Consider the following 10,718-nt stretch of genomic DNA (forward strand, 5'->3'; position numbering starts at 1 on the left):
ATCTCATAAAGAATCAACTATAAAGAGTCATTCCTTTCCCACTACTTGATTTACTCCCACTCTTTAGGTATGTTATTAGACATTTTTAAAACCACGTCCAAATACTTGAGCACAAAATAGTTAATATTTCCAGTGTTGAATACAACCTCATTGTATTTTATCTATGAGGACAAACTTTGAAGTCCAGGGATGTATGATTTGCTAAGGCCACAGAATTAGAAAGGGAAAGACTTGGGTTTTTTAACTCAAATTTGTTGAAGCCAAGTCCCATTCCCCTCATTAGTTTACTAGGTTGCATAGTGACTCCCAAAATTTACATCCACTTGGAATGTCAGAATGTGACTTCATTTGGAAATAGGGACTTTGTAGATGTAAAGTAAGCATCAAGATGAGTTTATGCTGTGCTAGGGTCAGCCCTAAATTCACTTCTAAGAGACAGAAGGACACCCAGGGATACATGGAAGGCCATGTGAAGATAGAAGCAGAGCTTGGAGTGATGCTGCCACAAGTCAAGGGATGCTGGGAGCCACCAAAACCTGGAAGAGGCAAGGAAAAGTTCTCCCCTAGAGCCGTTAGTGTGAGTGTGGCTCTGCTGGCAACTTGATTTCAGACTTCTAGCCTCCAGAACTCTGAGGTAATAAGTTTCTCTTGTTTTAAGACCCCAGGTTTGAAGTAATTTGTTACAGCAGCCCTAGAAACAATTAATATGTCTGAAAGTGCTACCAGATGATTTGCATGTCTCTTTAGAGTGATTACCCTGACAACATAAAATACTTTTGCCACATTGAGATCCCCTTAAAAAAAAAAAACAAACCCAGCAACTATTGTGAAACCAAGATAGAGAAGAGATACTACCTGAGTGTGCAGTGTCTGCTTTCTTTATTTTATATCAATTTTTCAGAATCAGTAAGAAAATGGAAGACCATCTTGCTCTAACCAATGTGATAAGAGTTTTTCCTTGTTAATAATTTAGAACATTATTTAAAGATTAACACAGAGACATAATAATGTGGAAGGAAAATCCAAATAAATTGTTGAGCAAAATTTAAATCTTCAAAGAAATTTTGACCTAATGATGGGCGAGATTGAGCTGTCCCTCTCCAACTTTTTTTTTTTTTTTTTTGATGGAATCTCACTGTGTTTCCCAGGCTGGAGCGCAGTGGCACGATCTCGGCTCACTGCAACCTCCACCTCCTGGGTTCAAGCGATTCTCCCTGGCTCAGCCTCCCGAGTAGCTGGGATTACAGGGGCCCACCACCCTATATACCTAATTTTTGTATTTTTAGTAGAGATGGGGTTTCACCATGTTGGCCAGGCTGGCCTCAAACTCCTGACTTCAGGTGATCCATCTGTCTCGGCCTCCCAAAGTGCTGGGATTACAGGTGTGAGCCACCATGCCTGGCCCCCTCTCCAACTTTCTAAAGGATAAAGTTTATTTACTTTTTGCTTTTACAAATATGGTTTGCTACAATAAACTAAGAAACAATAAGAACATGAACAATAGTGGCATGAAATAGTTCAGTTGTTTATATAAGGAACTGGCATGAACTACCCCCATCATCTTGCATATTGTTTAGCCATTTGCATAGATAAGTAAGTCATTTTCTGATCTAAAATAGCTGGATTTTTCTAAACCTACTACTTCCATTATTTTCACTTTACTTTACAATTGAAGTGAGTTTCAAACTATTTTTTATTTGTTTGCTTAATTGTACTTTTAACTAAATTGTTCTGCCAAGAGTTGAGTGCTCTTAGACAACGGAATATTCCAATAATTTACCTCTGAAGTTTAAATGATAATTTTATGCAATCATCTCTCAGGATTTTCTGCATAACATACATGAATATATAGGTGATTGTGGCTAATTGTTACCTGCACAATAATGGCATGTCCTAACTTTTAAAAGAGTACCTGAGTACATACTGGGATTTTAAGATAACTGCTGCTACTGTAACTTTCTATGCAATCATTGGTTGTGGATGGGCAGGATTCATTTTTGCACTGTCATGGCTTGGCATCCCAGAGGCAACACAATGTCACATAGAATTCTCAAGATTTTCATATTATTCTTAATTTCCCTTATCTTATTTTCTAAGGTTTTTAGCCTATGCTTTGAAATTCAAGTTTTTAACCACATATAGAGGCTCCAGATTGAAAATATAATTTTAAAATAATTATTTCATACAAATTAAATAAATAATGATATAAAAATTATGAGTAGAATTTTCAGTACTGTGGGGTAATGCGGAGATTACTGAAGTAGAGAGTGAACTCAATAATAATGGTAACAACAGCTAATATTTAATAGTTATCCACCATGTTTACTATGCAAAATTAATATTTTATATAAATGTTATCTTTCCTCCAACCCATGTGATACCGTTTGGATTTGTGCCCCCACCCAAATCTCTTGTCAAATTGTAATCCCCAATTTTTGAGGAGGAGCCTGGTGGGAGGTTATTGGATCATGGGGGCAGACATCCCCCTTGCTGTTCTCATGATAGTGAATGAGTTCTCACGAGATCTGCTTGTTTAAAAGTGTGTATCACCTCCCACTTCTTGCTCTTCCTCCTACTCCAGCTGTGTAGGATGTGCCTGCTTCCCCTTCTCTTTCTGCCATGATTGTAAGTTTCCTGAGGCCTCCCCAGTGATGCTTCTTGCACAGCCTGTGGAACTGAGTCAATTAAATTTCTTTTCTTTATAAATTACCCAGTCTCAGGTTTTTCTTTATAGGAATGTGAAAATGAACTAATACACCATGAACTAGCTATTGTACTTCCTATCCTAGTTTTGCAGATAAAGAAATGGAGATACAAACTAATCAAGAACATTCCCAAAGATTCCTACTTGAACCTCAAATTGTTTGACCCGCAGCCATTGTTTTTTGTTCTTAGTCGCCGCACAAATAGTACTGTCTCTCTAGTTGTGTGTGTATGTGTGTGTGCTTTATCATTTGTTTTATTGTGGTAAAAGATAATTATTTGAGATATATATATATATCATAAAATTACCATGTTTACCACTTTAAAGCATATAAGTCAGTGGCATTGATTATATTCACAATGTTATGCCACCATCACCATTATCTATTTTCAAAATTTTTCATCACCCCCAACAGAAATTTTATACCTATTAAGCAATAACTCTCCATTCCCACTTCCTCCAGCCCCTGGTAACCTCTAATCTACCTTATGAATTTGTCTATTTTGGATATTTCATGTAAGTGGAATCTTATAATATTTGCCTTTCTGTATCTAGCTTATTTCACTTAGCATATTTTCAGGGTTTATTCATGTGTGACATGTATCAAAACTTAATTTCTTTTCATAGATGAATAACATTCCACGGTATGTATAGACCACATTTTGTTTGTCCCTTCCTCTATTGATGGGTGCTCAGGTTGTTTGTAACTTTTGGCTATTATTAATAATGCTGTTGTGAACATTAATGAACAAGTATCTGTTTATAAGTCTCTGCTTTCATTTATTTGTGGTATGTATGGAAGAGTGGAATTGCTGGGTCATATGGTAAGTTTATGTTTAACATTTTGAGGAACCACCGAACTGTTTTCCACAGTGAATGCACCATTTTACATTCCTACCAGTAAAGCATAAGGTTTTCAATTTTTCCATATTATCAGTAATACTTATTTTTTTTTTAATTATAGCCATCCTAGTAGTATACAGTGGTATCTCATTGTTGTTTTTCTATCTGTGTTTTTGCATTAAAACAATTAATTAAGACATTTTTGGTAACCAACGGATTTTTTATGATCAATAGTGAGATAGTTTGTAAGATAACTTTGTTCATCAAAATATTAGCTTCTGGATCTCCACTGACTCACAGAGAAAATATAATTTTGAATCACACATTAAATCTCTCCACCGTGTTAGAACATGTGTTCTCCCTGCAGTGGTACAGTCCAATCACTGTGATGCTGCTACACCTCTAATTCTTGTTATGGGAATCTCCAATAACAAGAAGGTGCAAACATGTCCAATCACTATTAGTTCCAGGCACCCCCAACCCAATTCTAACAAAGTAGGCAAAAATGAATTTATTGGCTCCCATTATTGTGAAGGATATTGCAGCAGTTCACAAGAAAGAAAATCTAAAGAAAGCAAAGACTTGAGGCTAGAAATTGAGATTCTTCCCTGGCAGAGAATATCTGGCTCTTTCTTTCACTCTTCTGTGTAGCTTTCATTCTCTCCTGCTGCAAGTGAGGAAGATGGCCACAAGTAGTCCTAGTTACACATTCTTCTAGCCATGCTGCAAAGCAAAAGATGGTTTTCCTTAGTATCTCTATCAGAAAAGTCCTGGGGATTATTCTGATTCACCACAATCCCTGTGGCTGTTAATACTGTGAGGGATGAGTTTGGGTAATAGTGTGCGAGATATGGTACACGGGGAGAGAATGACACTAGGATTAAGGTAATAGACATTTCAGATATGGAACATACCAAAGACAATAGAATCAACCTTAAAATTCTTATTCTGGGCCTTGTGTGTCGGCAATAGCCAGCAGAGGAGCAAACTTTTGATTTCCTTAAGTTTTGACCAATTCAATATATTCTGTCATTAGTAGACTATTTCCAGAGACAAACTGGATTATACATGTCTTGGTATTCTAAATAAAGAAGTGCCGCAAAGAACTCAAGATAGCATGGTTTTGAATTATTTAAGAGCTATTCCAGTTCCCTTGGGTTTGCTGTAAAAAAGACAGACATAATATCCAACTATGTTAGTCAGGATTCTTCAGAAAAACAGAACCAATTGAAGATTATATATATAATCTAATATCTTGAAAGAGTTTAACAAATTGACACACAAGATTGTTGGAGCTGCTAAGTCTGCAATCTGCAGGGCAAGCCAGCAGGCTGGTGACCCAGGGAAGAGTTGATATTGATCTTGAGGCTGAATACAGTCTGGAAGCAGAATTTTTTCCTTTTTAGGGAACTTTAGTCTTTTTGCTTAAGGCCTTCAACTGATGGGATAAGCCCATTCATATTATGGAAGATAATCTACTGGTTTGCATATTAATCACATCTAAAAACACCTTCGCAGCAATGTCTAGATTGATGTTTGACCAAACAACTGGGTACCACAGCCTAGTCATGTTGATACGTAAAATTAACCATCACACCATCCCTCATAAAATTTATAGTCATCAACATTTAAGTATCAGTGTGGCTCTCTAGTGATGGAGTCAGAGTTTAATATTCATGTATCTTGTCCTACCATTTCATAAAATTAGTAAACATACCAACTGGGACATATAGGGGCTGTCATCGGAACATTTGCTTTCAGCCACAATGGAGTAAAAGGGACTAGATTTACCCTCCTCCCTAAAACAACCCCCAAAGCAGAGAAAATACATGAAATAGTGCATTAGAAAACAATGGACATCATGAAATACAACACAGTTACCCTGTAAATGTGAGACAAAAGGAAGGAGGAACTCAAGGAGAGCTAGTAGACTTCCCAAGTTGAGAGTCAAGGGAGACCAAGGCGCTGGAGAGTTTCCCAAAGCGTTCAGCAGAGTACATTTGGCTCATGCTTGCGAGGAGACCACCCAAGGCTGGGGAAATAATTGAGAGGACCTGGAGAAACAATGCATAGTGTGGGCTCTCACCAGCCGGACTGGAAAACCTCATGAGACATGGGGCATTAATAAAATTACTCAGAAGGATCTTGCCTCAGTAGTGGGGGACAAATAGCCTTGGACTAAATACAGCTCTGGCCACCTCTTAAAATAGCTTGTAGTTTATTTAATCATTTTATTAGTTGTTTATCATTCGTATTATAATATAATGTTCCTAAAGACCAGGCTTTTCAATTCCTTTCTTCATTTTTGTGTGTTTAGTGCCTTGAACAGTACTTGCCACTCAATAGTATGTCTGATTTGAAAGTGACCTTGGCCTGGGAAAAGTCCATCAGGTGTGACACAAGGCTCAAGGAAAGTATGAGAAAAGGTGAAACCTCAAATAAAAATTTAAGTAAGAGAAACTAAAGGCTTAATAACTCCTCATCTGTGGGCCAGAAATGTAACTTACTAATCATTTCTTGGCATAGATCCACTGAACAGGGCGAGGAGGAGGGTACACATTTCTGAAAAAATAAAAAAAAAAAAAACACATTTCGTTCTTTGTTGGCATCCCCAGGTTGTGGGTTCTCTGAATTGACTCACCTAAACTCCACTCTGCCCTCCTCTCCGTTGAGTGATTGATTGAAAAGGCAAAAATTACATTTCCAAGACCCCCTTTCATCTAGGTTTTAAATGCACTTCTCACCTAAATATCCCTATCCCCCTCGTGTGTATCTTTTTTTTTTTTTTTTGAGATTGAGTCTCGCTCTGTAGCTCAGGCTGGAGAGCCGTGGCGTCATCTCGGCTCACCGCAAGCTCCGCCTCCTGCGTTCACGCCATTCTCCTGCCTCAGCCTCCCGAGTAGCTGGGACTCCAGGTGCCTGCCACCACGCCTGGCTAATTTTTTTTTTTTGTATTTTTAGTAGAGACGGGTTTTCACCGTGTTAGCCATTAAAGGCATATTAGGTTCTGCCAAATAAATGCACTTACATGAGATTTGGAAAGTAGATGCAAAGAGGGGGCCATTCTCCAGTGGTTCTTGGCTCATGATTTTGGCAAGCAATGTTATGGAAACACTAGATTTCCCCACAATGTTGTTCTAGTATTCCTTCTCTAGCTTCCTGGGTGTTGAAATGCAATGCTGGCAATTGTCATTTCTTGATATGACATTCTAGTCCTTGTATTGAATCTTCAGGTGACTATTCTCCATCTTCTTGGGTGTCCAGGGACAGTTGTAGGAGTGGCTCCAGCATAGCTACAAGGGCAGGCTCTGAGGTGGTATCTGCCCCCAAAGATCATTTCTGTGTTGCATGAGCATCATTTGAAAAGACCTGCCGCATCATCCCTACCAATAGGGCTGTAAGCACCTGATTTCCTGTATCATGTCTTCTCTAGCTTAAAATATAGTGCTTTTTCCTTCTCAGAATCCTGACTAAAAAAAAGAAAGGAAAGGTGAGAAAAAGAAAAAAAATGGAATAAAGATGTCTATGCCACAACAGGAATTTTGCCTTGAGAAAAAGCCCTGGTGAGAGCAATACAACTCTGCTGATCTGTCTCTTTCCTTCCATGGGCTTTCCTCTTCTGGGTCCTGTTTATCGGCCACCCTCAATTTTAATTGCACAGTTGAAGGATGCTTCTGGAGACTGTTATTCTTGGGACCACAGTTGCTGACTTCTATGGCACAAGCTCTTCTTCCCCACTTGAAAATTAGAATTGCTGGAACCAGTGTCATTATCCCAGCATGCTCCATCATCACCAAGTCATCAGCCATACCAGCTGTTACACCCAAGCTACTGAGCACTGTTGAAGAAACTCACACAAGCTTGCAAATTGGTTTGAATAAAAATGAACAGAAACTAACTTGGCTATTCTCAGCAATGTACAGAAAACTTCTGTTAAATAATTCACCATATATCTTGACTCACATATCTCATAAACATCCAAAACTGCCTGTGCCAAACTCAGCTAATTAACTTCTCACCTAAATATCCCCAATCCCTTCCCGTGTATCTTTTTTTTTTTTTTTTTTTTTTTTGCTGAGTCTCGCTCTGTCACCCAGGCTGGAGTGCAGTGGCGCGATCTCGGCTCACTGTGAGCTCTGCTTCCTGGGTTCATGCCATTCACCTGCCTCAGCCTCCCGAGTAGCTGGGACTACAAGCACCCGCCACCACGCCTGGCTAATGTTTTTTTTGTATTTTTAGTAGAGACAGGTTTTCACCGTGTTAGCCAGGATGGTCTCGATCTCCTGACCTTGTGATCTGCCCGGTTGGCCTCCCAAAGTGCTGGGATTACAGGCATGAGACACCGCGCCTGGCCACTCTTGTGTATCTTAACATGACACACCATCCGTCAGAAACGTAGGCATTATTCTTGATTTTCTTCTGTCTCACTCTCTGCGTTTAAAAATTTACCAGTTTTGATGTTTTTATGTTTCTGTTTTAAAAATCTACCTACTCCTTTTCACCCTTTGCCACTGTGTTTTCAGGCCCCCATTTTCTCTAATTTGGATTATTTCAACAATCTTCTAACTGCTCTTCTGACCTCCTATCTTGCTCTTCTAATCTATTTTGCACACTATAGCCAAAGTGATTTTTCATGTCTCTCCTATTGCTCTCAAGAGTATGTCACATGTCCTTAATGTAACAATGAACAGCACCCATTCTTTGTGCTTTCATAGACACTAGTGCTTTTCTTCATCAGAGCACCCACAGAACGATAATATGATTGCCCATGAGAGGAAATAAAATTTGAGGATTTTAAACAATATTTTTACCAAATAGCTAGTGAAACATTTCTGAGAGTGTGAGCATGTCTCCAGAAGAGATTAGCATTTGAATCAGTGGACTAAGTAAAGAAGACCTGCCCTCGTCAATGTGAGTGTATATCATACCATTCCTATTTACCTTGACAGTTTTATTTCTAGATCTGTATCCTTTCAGTTTGCCTTGCAGCCAAAAAAAAAAGACTTCCAGTTAACTACTGGGTCAAATGCTGTCTGATCTTTGGATCTTTTTCGTGTGCCCTTTCTCTATGGCAGGCTCTTCTTTACCCTCCATGCCTTGCCTGTGCTCAGAAGTGATTTTTGGCACCTATTCTTTGCGCTTTCATAGACAGCAGTGCTTTTCTTCATCCAAGCACCCACAGAACTATAATATGACTGCCTGTGAAAGGAAGTAAAATTTGAAAATTTGAAACATATTTTTTCTTCCTTGAAATTGTTATTTTTTGCCCTGCAGGTCTCCATTTATCGAAGCTCAGATACCATTGCTTCAAGGTGAGAGCTGGTATAACTGAAAGCAAAGAAGACGTTGCTAAGTTGAACATTTTAACTAGTTTTAAAAAAATTGTTAAAACAGCATTGCAGAAACAATAATCTGGTAAGCAAGGCTTTCATTTGCAAGAATTTTACAAGAGAAAAAGGATATGCATGACTTTAATAGCCCAAACTTGAAGTACAGAGTCTTTACTATAAGCCAGTACTTCTCAAAGTGTACTCTGTGGACCTCTGGGTACTGGCATCAAATGCCCTCGTAGTCATTGTATTCTTCATCACCAAGGAGTTACAGTTTTTTTTTAAATAGCTTAAGAATGTCCTTGCTGAAGCAGTAAAAAATTAATTTTATTAAATTTTGATCCTTGAGTGCACATATTTTTCAATATTTTGCGTGGTGAAATGGGAAATATATAGAGAGCACTTCTGCTATGTACAGAAGTTCCATAGTTGAACAACTGTATGGCAATAAATTAGATAACTTAGATAAAATGAAAAATTTCTAGAAAGACCCAAACTACCTGAACTGATTCAAGAAAGACCAAAAAATCTGAATAGACTTATAACATGTAAAGCGATTAAATTTGTAATACCAACATTCCCATGAAGAAAAGCCCGGGACCAGCTGACTTCACTGGTAAATGCTATCAAATATTTACATAATTAATACCAATTGTTCACAAACTCCTCCAATAAATAAAAGATGAGAGAACACTTCCCAATGCATTCTATGAGGCTAATTTTATCTTGATACCAAATCTAGGCAAAGACATTACAAGAAAAGAAAACTACGGATCAGTGTCTTTTATGAATATAGACACAGAATTCCTCAACAAAACAGTAGCAAATCAAATTCAGCAGTATATTAAAAGGATTACACTCCATAACCAAGTATGATTTATTCCAAGAATACAAACTGTTTTGACATCTGAAAATCAATTAATGTAACACGCCTCATCAATAGAATAAAGAACAAAAACCATATGATCACCCCAATATAAGCAGAAAAAGCATTTGACAACATTCTATGCTTCTTCACAGTATAAACACAGTTAATAAACAAGAAATAGAAATAAATTTATGCAACCTACTAAAGGGCATCTATAAAACACTCACAACTAACATTATATTAATGGTGTAAGACTGAATGCTTTCCCTCTAATATGTGAAACAAGAGAAAGCTGTTCTGGCCACTTCTACTCAACATTATACTGTTAGCTTTAGTAAGGGCAATTAGAGAAGTAAACAAAATAAAAGGTATCCATATTGGAAAGGAAGAAGTACAACTATCTTTATTTGCAGATGATGTGATTTTATATATAGAAATTCCTAAGGAATCCACTAAAAAACTATTAGAACTAGTAAATGAGTCTAGCCCATTGCTGGACACATGAGCAATATACAAACATAATTATATTTCTATGCACTTGCAATAAATGATCTGAAAATTAAATTAGGAGAGCAATCACATTAACAATGGCATCAAAAAGAATGCAATGCTGAGGAATAAATTTGGCGAAAGAAGTGCAAGAGTTGTACACTGAACACTAAAAAACATTTTGCTTTAATTAAAAAAGGCCTGGATAAATAAAAAGATATCTGATACTTGTGGGTTGAAAGACTTAAATAAAAAGATATGTCATACTTGTGGATTGAAAGACTTAATATTGTTAAGGTAGTTATATTAGCTAGAGTTCTCCAGGGAGACAGAACCAATTGGAACAGTAGATGGACTGATAGAAGATAGATAGATAGATAGATAGATAGATAGATAGATGAAAGGGGATTTATTAGAATTGGCCCAAGCAATTATGGAGGCTGAGAAGTTCCACAACAGGTGTATTAGTCCATTCTTCATACTG

The 10,718-nt window shown here is 37.6% G+C and overlaps 1 long non-coding RNA gene across 1 annotated transcript; it reads left to right on the top strand.

Annotated features, from left to right (window-relative positions):
• The first annotated feature begins 5,864 nt into the window (after positions 1–5,864).
• Positions 5,865–10,499, top strand: LOC129035808 (uncharacterized). The gene is made up of 3 exons (XR_008502340.1): positions 5,865–5,973; positions 6,781–6,944; positions 8,822–10,499. It is a non-coding gene; the product is annotated as an uncharacterized LOC129035808 (long non-coding RNA).
• Positions 10,500–10,718: the final 219 nt, after the last annotated feature.

Source organism: Pongo pygmaeus, chromosome 3, assembly GCF_028885625.2.
Source record: "Pongo pygmaeus isolate AG05252 chromosome 3, NHGRI_mPonPyg2-v2.0_pri, whole genome shotgun sequence".
In the NCBI taxonomy this organism is placed as follows: Eukaryota; Metazoa; Chordata; class Mammalia; order Primates; family Hominidae; genus Pongo; species Pongo pygmaeus.